This window comes from Rhipicephalus microplus, chromosome 5, assembly GCF_043290135.1.
Source record: "Rhipicephalus microplus isolate Deutch F79 chromosome 5, USDA_Rmic, whole genome shotgun sequence".
In the NCBI taxonomy this organism is placed as follows: Eukaryota; Metazoa; Arthropoda; class Arachnida; order Ixodida; family Ixodidae; genus Rhipicephalus; species Rhipicephalus microplus.
The window spans coordinates 73,271,796-73,294,820 of record NC_134704.1 but is presented as its reverse complement, the minus strand read 5'-3'; the positions used below and the strand labels follow the sequence as shown (position 1 = coordinate 73,294,820).

At 46.3% G+C, this 23,025-nt stretch overlaps 1 protein-coding gene across 1 annotated transcript in view; it reads right to left on the bottom strand.

Annotated features, from left to right (window-relative positions):
• Positions 1-23,025, bottom strand: part of LOC142817836 (uncharacterized) — a 227,494-nt gene that overhangs the window by 76,101 nt on the left and 128,368 nt on the right. Inside the window, exon 2 of the mRNA XM_075895687.1 lies at positions 10,869-10,953. The gene's annotated coding sequence lies outside the window, so the exon portion shown is untranslated. The remainder of the gene's footprint in view (positions 1-10,868; positions 10,954-23,025) is intronic.

Sequence of the window (23,025 nt, the reverse complement as noted above, 5' to 3'; positions counted from 1 at the left end):
CTTGGTTTTTCCTTTGTAAAGAGGGGCACCTCCAGAGCATGTGGTTGAAATCACTGCGATTGTGGCAGTCCGGAAAAAGTTCTGAAATGTCGGAGTAATGACTATATGTTACGAGGCTAGGTATGTTCCCGTCTGAAGCATACGAAGGGAGGTTGGCTGTGGCCTGTATAACTTTTCATGTGTCAATGAAAAGTACCTACGGCCTAATTGATTGTGCTTTGTGATCTCAATGAAGGTAGTCAAAATGTCCCTAAAATGAAGGTTGGAGGCTGATTCATCTGTCTGATAGGCACAAGTCCCCGTGCGGTAAGTGAAGCCTTGCGCCTTGTAGTGGGCTAGCTAGCTGACATTGGGAAGGCCCCCAACCTTCAAGCCAAGGTGAGCAGGGAACCAAATAGTAGTGTGGTGGGTAAGTTCTTTGTGAGCGAGAGTTTGAAAAACTTCCTTGCACACGGAACAATAAGCGAAGGCCCTATAGCGGCGGAGAGTCCGTATGAACATCAGTTCTTTGTGGATCAAGGAAAGCCAGTGCAATGGCCATGTGTTCCCTTACTGAGAAGTGGTTCGAACTGACGCTGAGGATAAAACCTGAATCTTAGTATCTTCGGATACCACTGCAAAGTGAGCGGAAACGCCGTACTGGGTGGCATCGACAAAGCATGAAACAGGCGAGTGCATGGGTGTGAGCTTGAGCTAAAAGAGAGGACGCTCGAGCGATTCACCTGCCCACGTTGTACTGTGGGTGCATATTTTGTGGAAAAGGACACACTTTAATGCGAGGGCGTATATAATCAAGTGGCGTATTTCACACTTACAGCGACCGGGGTTGACTCCTGTGTCATCCAGGATCTGTCTCCCCACTGGTGTGATCGAAAGCCTGGCAACCTGTGCCGTTTGTTGAGCCTCGATAACTTCTTCAAGCTAATTGTGGACTCCAAGTTTCATAAGGTTTTCAGTGCCTGTGCGCATAGAAATGCCAAGAACTTTCTTGATGCTTTTCCTAATGAGGATGTCCAAATAATTTCTCTCATGGTGTTGCCGCCTGTGCATAGATGCGACACAGTACGTTATGTTGGGCTAGTTGGTACATATTAAGTTGAAATACGTGGCGCAAGGTTGCCAATGAGAAGAACGAGAAGAGACAGAAGACAGAAGACAGAAGAAACAGGCGCTCTTTCTGTCTCTTCTCGTTCTTCGCATTGGCAACCTTGCGCCACGTTTTTCAACTTAAGGTGCGACACAGCTTATGTGGCTCATCAAGAATGCATGGAATAGTCTGAGGAGGTTGTCCTCTCGAAGGCCACACCGACTGTTCGAAATGCGTGAGATTAGTCGGATGACCCCTTCCGCCTTGGAACTCAGACGGTCGATCATGCGGCTGTTATGTCCATTAGCCTCGATGATCATGTCCAGAACGCATATAAAGTCCACCCTTGGAGTATGCTGCCCCGATGCCGTGTGCAGGCAGAAATAAGGTGCCGTTTCCCTCTTCTCAAGAATCACTCACACACTCATCGAAACTTTGTAGCGCCACAAGCAAGCATCATCATAGGCATCGTAGTTATGGTACCATGACTTACTATTAGTATACGTTGGTTATTATTAGTATTGTCATTTTCTTGCAAAAAAGGGTCACCAGGGCAGAAGAGTGTCTCCTTTCAAGATTCGATCTTTTATGCCTTCGATTTCTGTTATTTGTTCCCTTATTTGTTTCGTTTTCTCTTACGGTGGTGGCGGTGGTGTAGCTTTTACCATCTTTAAGGTGTTACTACTTTATTTTTAAAGACAATACGTTGCGTTATATTTTTTTTTCAGCACGAAATGTCTCGTATTACGAGATTAGCTTTTTTTTTAACTGTTTTGAACGGAACTCGCGAATGTACAACACGTTCAAAAGTCACTTTCGAGCTTTAAAAGAAGAAGTGAAACAAATATCACATTATTTCATAAATCTATCTCAAGTCCTGAGATCGCGAGCTTCTCTTGCTGATGTAAACGAGTACAACAAAAATTAAAAAAAAAACCTCACTAAACCGATCGAAAATTCAAAGCGAGTAAAAAAAAAAGACTTTTTCAAACGTGCCCTAAATTATTAAGCCGGATTGATAGAACCTAATATATAGATAAATCTCCGTTCTCTCCTCACTCGCCTTCCTAATATATCGATATATAGAAACTGTTAGCGAGAAAAAAAATGGGAAAAGGCCACTCGGAATGGCAGCGCTGGCCTAATCAGAATAAACGAAGTTAAACGACTTTGCTAGGCGGCCGCTTGGGGCCACACAAGTGGGTATAGATTCCGGCCCTCTCTGTACAAATAGGAGAGAAAAGGTGTGGAGGGTGAAGGGGCGCAAGGAGGAGAGGCGGGATGTTTCTTCATCCGCCCGCGCTCTCCCTCCTCCCCAGGATCTTTTCTCCAAACTTGTCCCACGCAGGCCACTGCGCCAAATGAAGATGAAGCACGGCAGGGCAAACAATGCACGACGCGCACGACCATCTTGGTCGAGTGATGTGTAAATTGTATGGGAAGAAGGAGAAAAAAAAGGACGGGCGCATAGGGAAGGAACTTTCGTTCCCAGAAGCATTGCGGATGTGTGCGAACGAGGGCAGCGACGCGTTGCGCCGGGTGGACGAAACAAACAAAACTGACAGACGATTCATGGGAGGGAGACTACATATGTGTATACAGTCTTAATCAGGTGCCGCATAAAGTGCTGGATATAGCCAGGAAACTGGACATTTCTCGCCTGGTGTGCTGAATACAGACAACCTTTTACCAGGAACTGATTAAGAGCGCACCGAGGGCTTCACTCAGACTCGCTTTTGCTTATAGTGCCATGCAGCACAGAGAAGCTACGGCACTGGTTGTGGGTACCATATTGACGGCTGGAACACTGTAGTGAATAATAATTCGAACAATTGAGAGAACGAGAAAAAAAAGGAATGGGGAATCACAGCAGGTTAACCAAGCGCTAGCTTGGTTGGCTAGCCTACATGTGGAGTGGGGGAAGCGGGGAATAAAAGATAAAATTGATTAAACAAAGAACTGGAGCTAGAAAATGAAAAAAAAAATGAACATTTAGTGTCTAAACACACAGTTGACGAACTGGCGCTGGCAGTTAACAAACGCTCGGGAAGTGTGGGTGCGTTTGGGCTTGCGTGCCCTTGTGCATGCGCGAGACCATGGGCCAAGGTCTCGTGGTCTTCTTTACTTATAGTGATCTCGCACTAAGTCGATGGAGCTTTGGCTTCTAGAACACATATTTATTCTAGTAGCATAGGCAGTGCTACATATAAATTGCTTATTCGCATTTATACAGTTCCGTAAACTGCATGCCACACTCTTGGCCATTCCGGTGCGACAAGAATATTCATGCGTAACTTCCACTCGACAAACACCCTTCCACTAAGTGACTAAGCGGTCATGACAAGGAAGGACCTCATCTAAAAATTACAGGGGTATTTCCTTCTCCCCCCCCCCAAAAAAAATAAAGGAAAGACCTCGCATCACGATGCTTTCCGAATGTTTAGCAGCGCTTCGAGTCAGACATGTACAACGTGATTCATTCATGTACTGCACAGCTACTGATGAACGATCACCAAGTCGGGTGATTGATTCATTCCTTCTGTGCAGCGCGCTAGCCAGAAACGCTCAAAGTTACCATTCCATTTAACTTAATGATAATTCGTTGGGTTTAACGTCCCAAAACTACGGCGTGTCGATTACAGACGCCACAGTGAAGGGCTGCGGAAGCTTGGACAACCTTGGGTCCTTCAAAGTGTTAATTCAAGTACACTGGCCTCGACCATTTTTTTCCTCCAACGAATATGCAGCCGCCGTGGCTGGGATTCGATCCCGCAAGCAGCGGGCATTGCAACGATGCTGTGCTGGCTGCCTCTCCTAAATGGCTGCTTCGTTGCTGCGCACGAAACCCTGAAGTTGCGTAATTTTGCAGTTATATCTGTTTTGTGGTGATATTATAGTGATAATAAACCACTCTTTGAAAGAAGCTCGGTTAGAAGCCGTTGTATAGCAACAGTTAGCAAGCCGTCGGCAGAGAGCGGGCTAGCCGTATCCGATGACGCTCTGGATCGCTCCTGTGTGGGTGTTCTCGCTTGTTGTTTCTTCATGCCTCTGTGTTATACATCGTTATATGAAGATATCAGTGTGGTGGTTATATGCCAAGGTAATAAACACGTAGAGATAACTTTCACGCAGTTTGCGTGATAAGCACTTATACCGCAGAACGTGCACGTTATTGCTTGAAACTGCTTTAAAAAAAAACACATTTATCTAGTGGAAAGGGTCTGTTTAAAGCATCTGATATTGAGTGCCACAAGCGTATAATCACGTCAGGCGCCAAAACACGCGAATCGCTCTACGAATGGATGTCTTGAAGGCCCACCCATTACAAAGCGCTCAGGCATGCTTAATTATATATGTGCACCTGGTGCAAAAGCACCAACAAAGTGGGTAGCTGCATGCGTATAGGATCATGCGTTGTTTTACGAACGCATATTTGGCCCTTCATTGATTCGCAAAAGAAAAAACCATTGCGAACCGGGAACAGTAGTCACTCAAAAATAGCTTGAATTGGCCAATGTTATGAATGTAGTCATTCGTTTCCTCATGACATGGTTGACGGAGGCATCGAGAAAAGAATCGATGCTATCAACTGCCAAGGCGACGCGCACGAAGGCCTATTATGTTGTCGCGTTTTACCCTTGAAAGCAAAGCTCAAACGTCGTCCAAGTTTCTCATGAGTGAATAGTCAAAACCAATCGATATACTGTCGATGACTTGGACCATACCTTTGTAGAGCCATCTTTTGTTGCCAAAGCGGCAACACTTTTATGGATACGTCTGCGCACAGTTCAGCCAACGTAACTTTTTTTTTTCGAAATTCGAGCAACGTTCCACCAACTCCTTGAATCGCGTATTTTAGTGTTGTTTTTTCATACACTAAATATTCACTGAACTCGCCCCGCCGCGGTGGTCTAGTGGCTAAGGTACTCGGCTGCTGACCCGCAGGTCGTGGGTTCGCATCCCGGCTGTGGCGTCTGCATTTCCGATGGAGGCGGAAATGTTGTAGGCCCGTGTGCTCAGATTTGGGTGCACGTTAAAGAACCCCAGGTGGTCTAAATTTCCGGAGACCTCCACTACGGCGTCTCTCATAATCATGTGGTGGTTTTGGGACGTTAAACCCCACATATCAATCAATCAATCGCTGAACTCCCCTTGAATAAATCCTGCCGACCCCAATGTCTACGCAACAATTCATTCAGGACTCTGACTGACTACGGCTCTCATCATCAGTTCATTATTATCGATAGATATCACTCTTGGGCGTGCAGGTCAGGTGCTACAGACGCCTCACTACGCCACACCCAACACTGCCCGAAACTGACCATAAAAAGTGAACTTGTGAATTGAAGCCTCTGCTCCGCAACAAACAACGCACACATCACCCCTTGTGAAGCGTTTCAGACTTCGGAGAACTGGTTTTGCCGACGACGCCGGCACTAAATGAAGGGCACAGTTTAATGAAGCCACCCAACCCAGCGACCTTTTGTTTTTCGCTTTTATCGGTCCCTCCTGGTACTTGGATTCGTCACTCCCGTCGTCTTCGCTACAGCACGACGACTAGTTTCTTAATCACTGTTGCAAAAACTGCCGCCATGCTACCTTATACAGTTGTTATTTACCGCCCCCCAAGAGCAAGCACACGACCGAGGATGAGAGAGAATGGCAACGCGATTGCGAAATGTGTGTACTACACAGTTAGTAGTGTTCGTTAAAGCGCGCGAATATCGTTCCGACATCTGCTGCGCAAATGGCGTATAGCGAAACACCGCACATGAGCAGCTCTTCTGCCACGTTCTCTATGCGTTTTGGTCACAGGATTTCACAAAAATGCTATGAACAAAAACGGTAAAAAAAAATAGAGCCACGAGGGGAAGATTTTTTGCAAAGGATGATTTTCCGGATAGCTTGCTCGAAGCAGGGACATACTTTTGTTTCGTTTTTTCTGGTGGTGGTATGTCTGGAATCCCAGGAACATTGAACGGTTTCTATCCTCTCCTTTTTCTCTCTCTCTTTCTGCCTCACCGTCTGCGTCATCCACTCTTGTTTTTTTTTTCTAACTTTGTCGCTAACGCTTTCGCATTTGAAATCCAGTATCTGTCAATAAAACGTCGACCCATGTCGCACGTTTCGCTGGCAAGATGACACCCTGTGAGCTTTAGCAAAAACATTTGCAATTTGTTTTCTCACACAGACAAAGAATACACCTGTGCCTATCATCGCAGTAACTTATACCCTTCATCGTCTGTGATGTTAGTTCGAATTATACGTGTTTTCGGCTGCGTGACACCTCTCCTTGTTTTACAGCATCACTCTGTGCTTGCGTCATGCATTCGTCAGTCGCGTACTGTACACTGTACTTGTTTCTTGTTCCGCCCGTCGACACTGCTTCAGATCATGTTTTCATTGTGAAATGTATGCAGACATTTGGTTCTGCTGTGTGCCTGGGTTGTGCACTGCACAGCCATGTGAAAGCAAACGTTTGGGAACTGTGGCCTATAAAGGGAAGAACAACCAGTTTTTATTGCGCCTATATTTTCCTTCATGGCAGCGGAAAGTTACCGGTGAGAGCGCTTAATTCATATATACCAAGAACGCAGCGAATGATTTCCTCTGCTTCCTGAGTGAGAGGAATTTTCTGTTTCCGCAAGCGGAGGTAACGAAACGACGGAGCGGTTCTTCCAAAACTACTTTTCGTATAGCGTCTGTTTCTGTTGGTTCATGTGTGTGTGTGTTTTACTCGCGTACGGATGCATTAGTGTGCGAGCACTTCGCCCATCCCCCACCAACGAGCGATGCATCACAGCGCGATTCGGATGGAAGCCTGTGTGAGTACAACAACACGACTTCAAAAGGTTGAAAAGTAAGCGACACAAAATTTCGAAGGAGTGTGGGGTCACGACACTCTCTTGCATCATTTGCGGGCCTGAAACTTTATTTCTTCTATTTTTCTCGTCATTTCCCTTCGTCGTTTCGGTCGATTCTCTCGTCACCACTTACCCTTCCGGTTCAAGCGAAGAGTGCGAAGTCAGGACGACCGAGAAGTGTAAATGATATCCAAGCGTAAGGAACAGCGATATGTCTTTCTACGAATCCCATGGTATTGATCTTCCTCCTCGATGTCTTTTTTTTTCTTCTTTGATCTTGTTTCTCCTTTCCAACTCTTCCACCTCATCAAAACTTGGGGCCGACGCCTTGAAACGGTTGCCGAAAGAAAATCGTTGCCGAACCATTTTCACAACGCCGGGGGCGTGTGTGCCACGCAGGCTTTGAATCATCGCTTAAAAAGGGCCACCCGTTAATCATCGCCTCACTTTTCTTTGTTTCAAGCCAGTTCAAAGCCATATACAAAGACACTGAGCCATGCTACAATGTCCCTGTATGTGCTCCCACAGGGAGCAGAGTTGCACGTAAGGCCGCCATTAAGATGAACGGATGTGCGGTGAAGCCACTCGTCACGTGCGCAAGAGACAAATACGGAGCGATATTTCGTTCGCGTTTTCATCAACTAGTCGCTCCTGACTTGCCGCGCAATTACATGTAGCCGTTCGGCAAGGCTTCATTTTTATAGCGAAACTGCATATGGCTATAGGTTCTAGCTTATTCAATGGGTGTATTAAACGATTCATCCATTCACAAAACTTTATTAGCGTCCTGCAGCCCGGTCTTTTCAGACCGAGGCGAGCCGCGTCCACGTCGGTATACCGTGAGGCCGAGCCTTGTGGCGTCATCGCGGACCTTCTGGACTGCCCGTAGTTGATCTTGACAAGACGCGCTTCGCACCATAGTCTGCCAGTAAAGCCATTAAACGATACCAGCAATAATTTTAAAGCGTTCAGCTGCTCTCGCCGTCATAGCAGAGCTTTGTGTGAAGCAGTAACTAATACGCAGAAAAGAAGATAGAAATGAAAATTGTGGCATAAAAATTGGAGGGTCCTTATGTTTCTCTTTTAAGAGTTAAACGTGGTAGCGATATTCCATCCCCAGTGCAGACTTCAAAGACTTAGTGCACAATATGTTTTCGAACTTACTATGCAACCAGAACGTGACCTTAAGGGAATAGGTGCAGTAACGTGTGTGTCTTTCATACAGGGGGACTGGCTTTAAACCATGATGTCATAATGGTAATCCCATGTTTAGACGCCCAATGGTAATGTACGCTTGTACCACGCAATAGTACTGCAATATATTGTGTTCTATTGTGAAGCACGTATACAGGACACGTCTGTTTGTAAAGCATGAAAGTTACTTTCACTGCATTTCCAACGCTCCGCCACGGTGGTCTAGTGGCTAAGGTACTCGGCTGCTGACCCGCAGGTCGCGGGTTCGAATCCCGGCTGCAGCGGATACATTTCCGATGGAGGCGGAAATGTTGTAGGCCCGTTTGCTCATATTTGGGTGCACGTCAAAGAACCCCGGGTGGTCAAAATTTCCGGAGCCCTCCACTACGGCGTCTCTCATAATCATATGGTGGTTTCGGGACGTTAAACCTTACATATAAATCAATCAATCACTGAATTTCCAAACAGAGGACGTTATTTTTACTGCATTCACAAGCATACGCGTGGCTGTATTGGAGAACACCCGATTGACACGCAAAAGGTCCGGGTTCGATCCCCACTCAATCCAGGAATTTACTTACTTACATCGTTGTCGATTTTTTGGGTCACGCATAAGATGATTTTTTTATTGATTGATATGTAGAGTTTAAGGTCTCAAAAAGATGATTTTACGCTCACAACTACAGACGCCGACACTAAAATTTCGGTGGAACGACCTTTTCAACACTATTGCGTTAAAGACCTCTCACATGGGACGACCTCTGAACGCTCTCGTGTTGAGAGGTCGGCCCGTACGCAGAACAAAATCTGAATTAGGTGAACCAATTAAGAAATAATAAAATTGAATGGAAGGATTCCTATGTGCAATAGATATGGGGGAGTTAATTAAATGTGAAATGGACGATTCAAATTTGGAATGGATTGAAAAGTGACTTTATTTATCCGAAGATATATTGCATTAAATGAAGCTGCAAATGGTTAGGCACTGTCGAAACGGCCGTCCATTCATGTTCGCTTATACCTTGCTACAAAAAATGGTGCGGTTACTTTCATACGACCTTTTCCGCCTTGGTCGGGAGGCACCAAGTGTTTGTCATGAATGGCGTTTGAAGAGAACTTCGCGTATCGTTGGGAATTGGGTGAGAATATTCTCGGGTGTCTCACAGTTCTCTACCGAGAAACGACGAGAGCAGACATTGTTAATTTATATGTGAGAGCATTAAGGAAAACCGAGAGCGGCAGCGTTGACCCAACAAATGAAAAAGAATAAATGTTATGGTCCCAGCATGAATCAAATCCAAGCATGTTGCGCGGCAATCAAGTGTTCAGCCTAAGAGCCACATCACGATGTACACGGAAATATTTTGGTTAAAGAGCCCATGTAGGAGTAATGGTGGTGAAATATCAGTTGTAGTTGCAGTGCTGCCCGTGTAATTTTATAAATATTACGTATGTACTCCAATGATATAGGCGTCACGTCGGGTTAGCGTCAATTGTATTAGGCGCCATCCACTGAAGTTGGTCTATCACTACCCAAGGCTACCGTCCTCACAAGCACACGTGCCGAGCGTCAACCTACAACTTCTAGTGTTGTTAATACCCTTGTTGCTCTTGGAATCGTTACGCTACTGTAAACAACTTATTATATAAAACGTATCCGACTATTTAACATCTTGTCTGTGAGTGTAACAATTCTACATATGCTTAGCGTAATTTCGTAACGTCTCGCTCAAAATGAAAAAAATGTTACATCACCATCACCTTCCCTCCGCACGCCTCGCATTACATGGATTCTCGTGGTACGTGGGACCTGCCTAATTTAAATGTTTAGTGCGTTTGGAAATTTTACGTGAAAAGAAGCTTTCCTGCGGGCCACCGATGGCTGCGGAACATGATTTTTCGATAGCGCGGCAGTACGTAATCGGCCGTATTAGAAAGCAGTGATTCTAATCTTGTATATATATATATATACTGCAAAGAAAATCGACGTTTTTTTTTAAGCTATGCTCATCCATTAATTACAATATCAGTGAATTGCAAGGCAAGACTGAACACGGTGTGACTTAAGCGTAATCACGGACTCGAAAGTCACCCAAATAAAAAAACAAGATCGGCCGGCACACCTGCGCAGATGTTCAACGTCGGGCACTGAATGCAATGTAGTTCATGATGCAGGCTACTTAATCTGTTTTTGCAAGACGCTGTGTCCTGAACGGAGAATATTTATGGACGCTTCAGAAAAAGATATGTTGCCTACACGTGACCTGAAGAGATCTTGTTTCCAGGAGGGCCGCGGATAGTTTGCTAGAAAGAGGCTGTCACATTTTACTTTCCGATACTAGCGCGACAGAGCGTCGTCATGAAGACAACACAATAACGAAGACATAACACAAGAGCCTTACGTCTACTTAGTTCAGGTATTAAACGCCTGTTGATTTTTCCCGCGCTGACTAACTGAGCAAATACCTGCAGTTAAATTTGCAGCAAATTACCGCAAGACAGAAATATACACGCGATCAAACGTTGCTATATTCTCTGTCTTTGTCACTCACCGAACAACCGCCTAAAGCAAAGCAAACAGCCGGTTCGGCGTCTGACATCACATTTCAGAGTGCAAATGTCTCGTCTCGTCTGCAGCTGATTTCGCCGTAATGTGCCACTGGGGCACTACAAAAAGCTAAGTTGTCAAGATTAAGCGTGCTATAACGGTAAAGGATACTCACTTGACAGCTGTCGGGTTGCTCGGAGATTCAACCATAGCGGCGAATGTCTTGGAAGCGGTTTGGCGGAGGCATTGGCTCCCTCTACCTGTGCAATAGAAACGAGGCAGCAGTATGGTTACAATATATCACAGAAACCCAATCCATATTCGTACCAAGACTTACTAACTTAAATTAAGGAAAGCGGAGGGACCATAAGAAAGTCGCATCATCAGCTATTACTCTGTGTATGAGTGCATTCTCACGGTACAGCGCTCTTTAAGACGCGCATCAACCTGAAGTAAAGGAGCAGAAGCGTTCTTAAGGAAACGAAAGGAGGGCAAAGATAACACACGACATTTATTTACGACAGCAAGCTTTTGTATTGAGACGGAGAAACCATCGGTGTAGCTTGACGAAAGCGTCAAGTATTGTGAAAAATTACGAAATGACGTAGCGCGAACAAGCTTTTCGTAAACGGACACAAAGTAGAAAAAAAAAGAAAGTAAACCAAACGCGTTTAGAGCGACACAGAGCGTTTGCTCGCTGCGCGGCAATCGAGTCGCATTACACACGGGGGACAGGCGTGCCGGGCAGAGGCGTGTCTTGTTTACCCGAAACATGTGCCCAAAGAAAACGCCCGAAAAATACAGTGAACAAACCCGAAAAGAAATACACAACCGTGGGAAATGGGTAAAGCGTTTCGCCTTATCTGTCTTTGAAAAAAGAGCGCGACAGAACCAACTTAGTCGTAAACCAAGAACGCCGGTGTTTGCGCTGTGCGGCGCCTTACACGGCAACGCAAAGACACTCGAAACACCTGAAATATGTTTAAATAAATGAAAATTTTAAATCCTAAGAAAGAACGTAAGTACAAGCGTGCGCAGGCACGCAGACACAAATAACAAACACACACGTCCGATCGACCTTCTTTACGATACAACCTTTGACGACACCTTTTTTTGTTACAGTAAGATGTATACGGGTCATACCGTTTGCGTGAGTCTTACGGTCCTACAACTTTTTTGTACTTGTCGCTAGATTCACCAGTTTATACATGTTTTTTCGTCATTCTTGTCGCTCAGATCTCTCACCGTTTCTTCCGCATAGTGCCGGTTATAGCACCGGTTATAGTTTCACTTCTATGCACGGGACTCGGGGACCTGAAACTCACCGTGCGGCCCGGAGAAGGGTCGCCCGATAAACTTTGGTTTTACGAGTTTTACACAAGCGGTCCGCCGTGAGTCTCGCGTCGTGGGATATTTTATATTAATAAATAGGGCCAGCCGAGAGGCGAAGAGAGCGCGCGGGTCTCGGAAGGAGGCTGCTCGGGCTCGCAAGAGAGGTCGAAGATCCCCTTCCGTCATCCGCCGGCTTCTCCGTTCCCATTAAATGTGACACGGAGCGATAAAAAGAAACCGAGGAAGACGCCTCCCGCGTCGGTCGAGCCGAGCGAAGGTCAGAGAAATCCCAGAAACCATGCTTAACCCGCTTCCCCGTCTTCCTCGCAATCCACTCTCGGTCCCTCTAAGGTTACCCGCTCCCTCCGGATAGCAGCTTCCTCTGGACGCTGCCTTCTTAAAAGCGTACAGCGTTGCGGAAGCCCGAACGGACATCCGCCAATCGGCGCTGCGGAATCATCCAGACGAACGTGACGTAAGGAGAGTTTCCGTTCCTCTATACTAGGCTTTTTTTTTATCTACACTGCATTCATCGGCGATTATGATTGGTCAATTTTGTGTGGGCACCAGCCAACCGTGCGTTCTTTTCTGCGGAGTGGTCTTGGTTGAAAGGGTTTCGCGACTCTCGGTTTTTCCTGGAAACGGCGCCGATACTGATCACCGCATACTCGCGAGTGTAGCGCACATTTAGTGAGGAAGGGTGTACGGAACTACGGCTAGCGATTTCCCCGACGTTCAGTGCGCCCCATCGCTCCTTTCCTTTCCCATAGCACCGGGGTGAGCACTTTACGACGCCGATGCCGAACTGCGGCTGAGCCAGGGACTCTTGGCTGGCAGTTGGAAGAGTGAAAGAAAGAAAGAGAATTAAAGGGGCGTACGGGAAATACACCCTCGTTTCCTCTCCGTCACCGAAAGCTTCATGAACCGCATCTTGCCGCTCAATATCGTTCGCCTTGTATGTCGATAAAATGGGGAAGGGCAAGGAGTAGGAGGGATCTGCGGAGTTATGCTGCGGCCGATATCTTCTTGCGGGACACTCGCCTCTTAACCTCGAAGAAACCGGCGTGGGTAAAGAGGAGCAGGAAGAATCAACCGAAAGGCTAGAGTAGGTAGCCATATACACCACTTCCATCGATCAGCGAATTGCATCCGCCGCTGCTGCCGCCGCGTGTACAGTAAGTACATCGCCAGCCTGGGCTGTGCGCATCAAAGTGGCCTCCTGGAGGTCATAAACCAGTGAATCTAAAGAGAGAGAGAGTGAGAGAGAGAGAGAGAGATAGAGAGAGAGAGAGCAGCTCTATAAGTACGAAGGACGTGAGTGGCAAGTTAGGACGCGGATGAGAGTCTGCGCTCAGGAAACCAAAGTTTTTACGCTGTGGAGCTGTTTGTAAGAGATGAAACCGATTGTAATGTTTGACATGGCGTTTGCCTTTATATAGGATAAACCAGAGTTATAACATGAACCGTAAGATACACGAAGTTTTCCCCTAAGGTGGTCTCTTGTTAAAAAGCAGCGGACGGGAATAAAGGCGGGACCGTAAAAATCAACGGGCCAGGAGGTTATACCGCTGTAGTACAGTGTGCGGGTCTCGTGTATACATTTTGTTCAGTCAGCATGGTGCTATGAAGAGGTGATGTCTCCCTCTTCACTATTCTTGTATTGCCTATAGATGCACCATGTTTTCTTCTTTGCTGTTATGGCCCCTGGAGAGCGTTCAGTTTGGTCGCTTCGGCAAGTGTGAGGTGCTTCGCGTGAGCTCCCGCCTCGACGCCTCATCTCACCCGGAAAACCTCATCGCCGCCACCTATGAAGTACTGGACCGTTTTCTACTAATCAAGCTCAGTCGGTGGATAACCGGTTTTTAACCGTAAGTCCATATTTCCTGAAGTCTGCTTGTTTGAAGATCCAAGGCGAAGAACGCTGCTCTAAGCCTAAGCGGCGTCGGGCCGTTGGCCCGAAGAAACGCTACTCGCGTTTCCGCGCAACGCGCGAGAATGGCTGACGACGACGCGGCTGCGTCAACCGGAGCCACGACATCGATCGAAGAAAAAACCCAAGGCGGAGAAAATGCTACCAGCGTCTCGCAAAAGAAGCCTTTTGACAACGGGGGATGGTTCACTGCAACGTACCACAACTCAAGGCTGGTCACCGTTCCGGAGACCGGGGCCGAAGCGGTCGACAAATCAGCGTCGAGCCAACCTAAACAGAAAGGGAATCCTCTTCGAAAAGAGAAACTGCCTCCACTGCCGAAAACCGACTTCAAGGTCATCATTAGACCGAGGGATGGGCTCAACATCAGTCAATTAAGCACGCATCAGATGGCGCGCGCTATAACTATGGCATGTGGTAACCCAGACATCTGCAACGAAGGCAACCTGCTTATACGGCTGCGCAATGAATCCAACATCGCCATAATCAGCACGCCAAGCATGGAGACCGCCAACATTGTGCAGGGCCTTCGAAGTCTACGTTTTGGGGCAAAAGACTATGCAGTGATGGCTTACGTAGCCGCGCCGGACAACTCGTGCAAGGGTGTGATTCACGGACTGGACGCCGGGACCACGCCAACCGAATTACTAACCCATCTTCGGGTGCGTACCCAAGGAGTGAAAATACTTTACGCAAGAATGCTTGGAAAATTCCAAAGTGTCGTCATTACCTTCGAGGGCAAGATCGTCCCGCGCCATGTTTACTACTACAGTAGTGAAACACGGTGCTACCTCTATCGATCATCGCGGCAAGTTTGCTATATATGCTTCAAGCCAGGGCATAGGGCAAACGTATGCCCAACACCAGACGCTGTTGTCTGCTCAAATTGCACCGAGCCAGTCACAGAGGACGGACACACCTGTGAGCCCCGGTGCGCACTATGCAAGGAGGCGCACCCTACGCGGGCGAAGGAGTGCAAGGAACGCCTCAGGAGACCGAGAAGCCCACGACCAAGAACAAAAGAGCAAACAGCCGCCGGAGCACAAGGCGCCGATGGACGCGGCCGGGCCCGGAAACGCTGGTTCAGCAGGGATAGAAGCTCACCATCCAGGTCCCGATCAGCATCAAAACCACGGTCATGGTCGAGATCGGCGTCCAGGACCCGCCAGGCTCCAGAAAACAAGAAAAAGCAGCAGAAGAAACCCTCCACCAGGAAGGAAGACGATGGTATGGGGAGCAGGAAAGCGCCTTTTTTCTCTGCGTCTCCCACTGCTCCAAACAACACGAATACACAGACAGTAATAGTCGGTAAGAATGGCAGTGCGCCACCTAACGACGAAGTAAAAGATTTAAGGCAGATGATTCAGACACTCAGGGCAGAAAACGCTGAACTCCGGCAGAAACTAAACGATCTCATAGATGAACTGAAGGCCCTGAGAACAGGACAGACCAATGCTAACCCCCAATCAGACTTAACGCTGACAGCCATCGTAGGGCGCCAGGAATTCACAACTACCATGGCTGCCATAAAAAATGCCCTAGCAAATCTTGGCAACCTCATCTCTACCATCCAAGATTAGGCGCGCAAGGATAGAGAACGTCTAGTGCAGCTCACGGCCATAAAATCCAGAGGCAAACCCTACGCTCGGCCATCACCTGAGTATGGCGAACAGCCGTAAATGCTCGGTCAAGTTGGAAACCCTCGAAATATGGCAGTGGAACTGTCGTGGAATCCGTCGAAAGCAAGGTCTTCTGAATCAATACATCAATAAATGCACAACTCCACCAGACATCATCGCCCTCCAGGAAACCGGCTGCTCACCGAAACTCACTGGCTTTTCGGTTTATGAGGGTTTTGGCCAAAGTAAGGTCGCTACTTTGGTAGCCAAAGCGGTTACCGCAATTAGACATGACATCGATGCAACAGACATTGACCACGTTCTCATTGAAATCATAACGAAACAAAGAACCGACGAAAGCATATTTCTCCTCAATATCTACAGCCCACCAAACCAGCGGAAAACCAACTTCAGCTCCCTTCTGCGCAAGGCAGAACAAGCAGCAGGCAAAAAGGGTCTTGTCATCCTTGGAGACTTCAATGCGTTGCACAAGAGCTGGGGATATGTCAAGGAAACTCAGAAAGGCAGGAATTTGGCCAGAGAAGCTGATCGCAGAAGGCTAAGCCTCATTACAGACCACACTCAACCAACGCGAGTGGGGAATAGTATCAACCGAGATACGTGCCCGGACTTGGCGTTTGTCAAAGGTGTCAGGGAGGCCCGATGGGAAAACGGCGGCGAAACACTTGGCAGTGACCACTGCATTTTGCGCATCCAGATAGAAACCCTCCCGGTTAAAAAACGACATGGCCTGGCTTGACTTACAGACTGGGAAGCTTTTAGAAAAACTAGGGCAGAATTCGAGGATAAAGAAATTGCGGACATTGAGAGTTGGGTCTCGGGAATCAAGGCAGACTGGAAACGACTAACCCGAGAAGCTACCCTATCTACAAACACGCCCGAGGTGGTCAAGCATCTCCTACACCTCTGGGATGCCCGCCGGGGACTATTAAGAAGATGGAAGCGGCAAAAACACAACCGCAAACTGAGACTTAGGATCGCCGCAGTCACCAGGGAAGCCGAAGAGTATGCGACGGAGCTGTCAAGGCGCAACTGGGACCAAAAATGCAACGAGCTACAAGGTACACTAGGTTGGAAAAGGACATGGGCCTTGCTGAGGGCCCTCATAAACCCAACCATGACCAAGACTGAAACCTGTAAAACGACTCAAAAGATTGCACACCAATTCAAAGGCACAGACCGGGAACTGCTAGAATACATAAAGCTGCGCTATATTGGCGATACAAAGAATACTGACTGCAACCTGGCATACACTGGTGCAGCTAATCCCGCTCTGAACGAACCCATTTCCACAGAAGAAATTCGACATGCTATGCTGTCGGCAACAAAGAACACTACGCCAGGAAAGGATGGCATCAGCAACGCTATGATACGGAACCTCGATGACAAATCTATCACAAAGTTTACAGAATTCATCAACAAACATTGGGAGAAGGGTACCGTTCCAAACGACTGGAAACATGCGGAAATAATAATAATTCCAAAGTCTGGAAAGGCTCCAAGTTTGGAAAATTTAAGACCCATTTCGTTGACTTCGTGTTTGGGAAAAGTATACGAGAGAATCGTGCTTCATAGGCTGGAGACCTACCTGGAAGACAACGAACTCATGCCGCACACCATGTTTGGTTTCCGAAAATGCCTCTCAACACAGGACGTCCTCCTACAAATCAAGGAGGAGGTGCTTACCGATGTCCCGAAATATGGCGAAAACGTACTACTTGCACTGGATCTTAAGGCTGCTTTCGACAATGTCAGTCATAAAGCTGTGCTAGAGGGGCTTAGCAAATTAGGCTGTGGAAAGCGAATACACAACTACATCAAAGCTTTTCTCAGTAACAGAACCGCCACAATCGGTGTAGGAGGCATCCGCACTGATACGTTTGATACGCCCACAAAAGGAACACCCCAAGGTTCTGTGATATCGCCGATGCTGTTCAACATCGTTATGATTGGCTTAGCTCGGAACCTAGAAAACATTGAAGTACTCAGATCTGCCATCTACGCAGATGATGTTACAATCTGGGTGACAAGAGGATCTCTAGGCCAAAAACTAGATCTTCTGCAACGCGCAGCTGATACAGTTCATGACTACGTGCGTCAATGTGGCCTCCTCTGCTCTCCGGAGAAATCAAAAGTTCTGAGAGTCTACAGACGAGGATACGATCTGCAAAACTCCATAGACGTCTATATAGGGGGGAAGAAGGTTCCAGAAGTGTCCCGAATCAAGATTCTCGGCATGTGGATACAAAGCAACTGTCGTATAGACCACACCATCAGACAGCTGTCAAACACTACAGCGCAAATCACGAGGATGATCACCAGAATCTCTAACAAAAGACGGGGTCTGAAGGAGGAGGACACTTGTAGGCTTGTACAGGCCCTCGTGGTCAGTAGGATTGTATACAGTGTCCCGTACCAAACACCACTACCACAGGAAAAAGAACAATTAGAGGCAATCCTCAGAAAAGCCTACAAGTGCGCCCTTGGTCTACCTGTCAGCACCTCGACAGAGAAATTCCTTAAACTCGGGATAAACAACACAGTGCAAAAACACATCGAGGCGCATCTTGTTGCGCAGAAAATGAGATTAATGTTGACTGCTACGGGCAGGCATACGTTGCAGACATTGGGCATGAGGGATGCTTGCGGAGAAATCAATAACACGACGAGCATACCAAAGGCCATTCGCCAGATCATTGAAGTCAGCCCAATACCTCGAAACATGCATCCAGAAATTCATAAGGCTCGAAGAAAAGCCAGATCAGAAGCACAAGAAAAAAATTTTAGGGCGAGAACTGACGCATTGTACGTTGACGCAACCACTTACAGAGAGCACTTCGTGACAGTTGTAAGCGTTGTTGATCACCAACTTAGGGAAGTCAACAGCGCTTCGATCAAAAGCAAAAGCAACAACATCCTCGAGGCTGAGGAAGTAGCGATCGCGCTCGCCATCACACACCAGAGCAAAGAGTCTACTACATAAATAGTTACTGACTCGCAAGAAGCGTGTCGACGGTACAGCAGTGGACGCATATCCAGTGCTGCCATCCGCATACTCAAGAAAAGAAAAATCAACTTCTCGAGCTGCTCCATTACGTGGACACCAGGCCATGAAACTGTGACAAGGAACCAGCGTGCCGACGCCATTGCCCGAGAATACGCCGACCGGGGGGCGCACAACGACGAGGAACCAGCCACAGTTACTAGACGCAATGAAGCGATTTTAGAACACCAAAGAGCCCTGAGGAGGATCTACCCCCCTCCTCACAAAGACCCCAACAGAGAGCAGTCGGTTGCCTGGAGACAGCTGCAGACTAATACGTACCCCAATCTCTGTCTTCTGAGTAAAATCTATCCGGGAATATACACCAACAAATGCCCGCTATGCAGAGAACACCCCACACTTTACCACGTAACATGGGCCTGCCAACACACACAGGTAGTGCCAAGAAACTGTACACCAACACCGGAGCAGTGGGAGGCTGCGCTGTCCTGCTCTAAGCCTGAAGAACAGCTCAAGCTGATCGACAGAGCTTGCAAGATGGCAAAGGCCACAGGGGCCCTGGACTGAGGGCTCCACCTTCACCGGAAAAAAGCTATTTGTAATAAAGTTTTGCATTCATTCATTCGGCAAGTGTCAAAGGGCTAGCTCTAAACAGCTTGCCAGTGTTGTCGTGTAAACGATAACGGACCACTGCAGTCAGAGTGCTTTCACATACAGAAAACGTATGCCACGACGTGGAACACTTTGACGAAACGTATGCGCGTATACCGTAAGTACGATAAGCACATAGATTGAATAGATACGAGCGTAGCCATCTTGGGCTGTGAAGCCGACGTTTTCTTGTTTTTGTACATTGCGACATGAATTGATACGATATATATAATATAATGAAATATAATATATATAATAATATATACAAATATAATATAAAATATGTAAACTAATGAAATAATAAGATATAAGATAAGTGTATTCAGTGTATACAAACTACCAACTGTTTGTGTGCTTATACGTCTACCGTAACACTGTTTGTATACTTGCAAAAGACGCAAAACATAAAGATTAACAGCCGAACATGGCGGCACTAAAATCCGTCCTTAAAATGCTCTATAAGAGCGGATGTCACAGTGGCGATATTTTCATAACGAACACGGCTCTAGCTTTAAAGCGAACAAAAAAAGACGCACAGCAGCCTCTAATGCGGTCGGCTTTTGATTTGTAAATGCTCTTCGCGATTGGCTGACTGGTCACTACCAGATTCAGTAATAGATGACTTTTCCTTCCAAAACTCAAGTTTGTCGTCTTGGGCAAACACGGGCTCAGAAGTTCGATAACGTATTCTAAAGCCTAGTGTTACGAGATATAACCAAAAGCTCGTCATTCTACGCACGCTTTCCCGGTATTCTGATGTATACATATACAAAACAGCACGTCAACACTGTATGCGAAACGATGTATCATTTCATCCGATCCAAGCATTTTGTACAACTTCGCTACACGCGTCAACAAAGGATTCTATCTGTGTGACAGACACTGATGGTTATAACTTTCGGGAAAAGAAGACATAGATAAATGACACGTAGGGAGATAAATGGACGGCCAGCCATCCGCTGGATGAGATTTTTACTGTGGCATTGGTGAATGAGAAACACTATAACTGTATAACTAAGAAGGATTAGAGAAGTGTGGTTTAAAAAAAATTTTTTCGTAGGTTAATAAAGAAACACTACTTTACTTTTATATTTAGACCAAGCGAGGTTACCGCATAATTTGAAGCCGCTGGACGTCACAATAAAAACAGCTCCAGCGTTTACAAGTTCATGCCATCAAATCAATAATAAACGATGCGGGGATCAACACTTTCCGCATGGTGATTTACCGAAACGGCCACGCGGTAAAATACGACGAACAACAACGTCGACAAGCGCACTGCACGGGCTGCTTCTGTCACCTGCGCGTCAGTTTAGGCTGGTAAGCGTGAAGATAAAGTCTGCGGGAGTGGTGTGAATGACTGTGTGTATGTGTGCTCTCCTCGTACAAGCCACGTCGGAAGATGACGTAGATTCAAAGGTGAGCAGAGAAGACATAGTGAGAGCACTACGTGGTGGAAATACAGCTAGGTTACTCGTATAGTTCTTCTAGAATTCTCTTCAAACAGTGCACACACGAAAACGCAATTGATGCCTGGTATGTTGGTGTCTTTGAGTGTGCGCACTGTTTGAAAACAAAACACGGAGGTTTACCAGAGATCACATCCTGTTGACTATCCTGCACTTTGGAAAGAAAACGGGAATACAAATAAATGAACGAAGAGGAAGCTCTGTGAAAGCACCACAAGGTCATCATAACTATGACATTGTCCAAATAACTGCGAGGGAGAAGTTATGTTCCGCAGGACACCACAGCGTTTCTGCGGTAAAAAGCATTAGGCCAAGAAGGATATTTGTACAACACATTGTCATTGTACCGGAGCGAATGAAAATGGAAGAATAAAAACCAGTGAAAGCAAAACCGGAAGATTAACAAATAGGGCGTAGTGAACTAGACAATATCAAATTTATGTTTGCAGAGCCCGTTCGACCAGCTATCACCCTATTGTTAATGTATTATTTAGTTACAATAGGTCCGCATTTTTCTGCGTAGCTTAAAAATAAGAATGTAATTGAGATAGTAGTTTTTGATGAACCAGACGATTTAGGAATGAAATCGGCATTTCACTGGCTGAGCAGGCCTCGGAAAACCTATTAACGCACCGAAAAGATGAGACAAGAAAGACAGTGGAAGAAATAAGTACATGCAGTTTAACGATAGATGAACCAGGTCGGCCACTGATCTGCTGTTTGATCCCCCCCCCCCCTTACACTCACACCAATTATAAAGAATAGTGCCTTTAACTCCCGCGGTACAGAGGTATAGGTGCAACTCTAAACAGTAAGAAGCTGCCTGTTTTATTATATATCAATTTTATTTCCCTCAATAGTTCTACAATTAAAATAATAGAGAAAACTATAAGCCCACTTAAATTCCAATACGTCTCTCTCGGCTTTATTGCCGGCTGACTGCGCAAGTTTGTTGCTAACAGAAAAACTACTGCATTAGGAACTTTAGTTAATTTGTTCCTTAATAAAGCGACGGGGAGATTCGCTGTCATGTAAACTACAAACCTGGCTCGATTCAGCCTTTTTCTTGGCGTCTCTTCAAAATTCAGTAGTGCCATCAACGTAGATATAGATGGGCTCTACAGGACGCCAACTTTACTCTTTAAATCTCATCCCTGATTGCAGACAGATTTGCCGAATCTCGACAACCCAGAAATGTCAAAACCACCGCTTTTGCTCGATAACATCGACTTTTCGAAAGCGTTGTTGCTTTGCGGGAGGACAGGCATCGGCGCCTACTACACTTGAGAAAGAAAGAAAGAAAGAAAGAAAGAAAGAAGGAAAGAAAGAAAGAAAGAAAGAAAGAAAGAAAGAAAGAAAGAAAGAAAGAAAGAAAGAAAGAAAGAAAGAAAGAAAGAAAGAAAGAAAGAAAGAAAGAAAGAAAGAAAGAAAGAAAGAAAGAAAGAAAGAAAGAAAGAAAGAAAGAAAGAAAGAAAGAAAGAAAGAAAGAAAGAAAGAAAGAGCTTTGATTCATCTTCCTAAGTGTACGTCGACCTCTTCGGTTCAATGAAACCGAACCTGTTCGTAGATACGTCAAACGTCTAGAATTCGTTTTACGTAACAGTAGCGAGCTTGTAGAAAAATTATTCTCAAACGCAGGGTAAATTCGGGATCTTTGATAGTGTACTTCGCTCTCTTTTGGACGTAAAATAGGATGATTATAATGATGAAACAGTGGCGAACGTGTTTCGTGTGACAGGACATGACCCCCCCTCCTCCTCATCCACATTTTCCTTTAATTGGGAAACCAGTGCGAGTATACCGCGAATTTGAGCAAGGCCGCTTCTCTGACGCCGCGACACTTTGATTCAGCATGGCGTTTAGACCGGGGCTTCTATATATAAGAAAAAAGATGCGGACGTCTCTGAAGAACAGAAACAGGGCGACACTAAAGTGCGAGTGCCTCCCGTTGCATAACTTTCGTGACGCTAGCGGTTGTGCAATTCTATCGGGGTTATCCTTACAAACTGCAGAATCGCAGTCGGGCGGGACGGTTTTCTTCGTCGAGTGATTGTCGCATTCTCCGCCCTTTTCTAATGAGGAGTGCCACCAACTTCGACAGTCAAAATAGCGGCAATCGTATGAAATTACAGATCTTTTTTTTTTCACTTTTCCTTTTTTTTGCCAGTATGTTTAAGCGCGCCTCCTCAATGAATAAACAAACACACTCAGCACCCAGGTCACCAAGGTCGCGCCTCTAATTAAAAGGTGATTGCTCCACATGTGTGCCTAGGGTGAAATTTCCATTGAGTGACATGCTTCTCAAA